The 354-nt window shown below is 29.9% G+C and overlaps 1 non-coding gene across 1 annotated transcript; it reads left to right on the plus strand.

Annotated features, from left to right (window-relative positions):
- The first annotated feature begins 270 nt into the window (after window positions 1-270).
- Trnal-cag (transfer RNA leucine (anticodon CAG)) lies at window positions 271-354 on the plus strand. Its single transcript has one exon. It is a non-coding gene; the product is annotated as a tRNA-Leu (tRNA).

Consider the following 354-nt stretch of genomic DNA (forward strand, 5'->3'; position numbering starts at 1 on the left):
AAGTATGCTATTTCAGTTAAATTGCACTGGAAATATTCAATTTTATACGTATAATAAAATTATAATAGTATGTTTGTTTAATTAATATTTTATGTTTGATATCATCATAGGTATCAATAACATTAAATATTACACGGTATAATTTAATACTTTCTTTAGATTTCTAGTTAAAAAAAACACTTCACTTTTATAGTGGTAAGGAAACAAGCAAGTAAATAAAAATATAATTTGTATTACAAATGGCTTAGTTATTATAATAGTAATGAGTAAGTCAGGATGGCCGAGCGGTCTAAGGCGCTGCGTTCAGGTCGCAGTCCACTTCTGTGGGCGTGGGTTCGAATCCCACTTCTGACA

The sequence above is a fragment of the Danaus plexippus genome (assembly GCF_018135715.1).
Source record: "Danaus plexippus chromosome 22 unlocalized genomic scaffold, MEX_DaPlex mxdp_33, whole genome shotgun sequence".
Taxonomy (NCBI): domain Eukaryota; kingdom Metazoa; phylum Arthropoda; class Insecta; order Lepidoptera; family Nymphalidae; genus Danaus; species Danaus plexippus.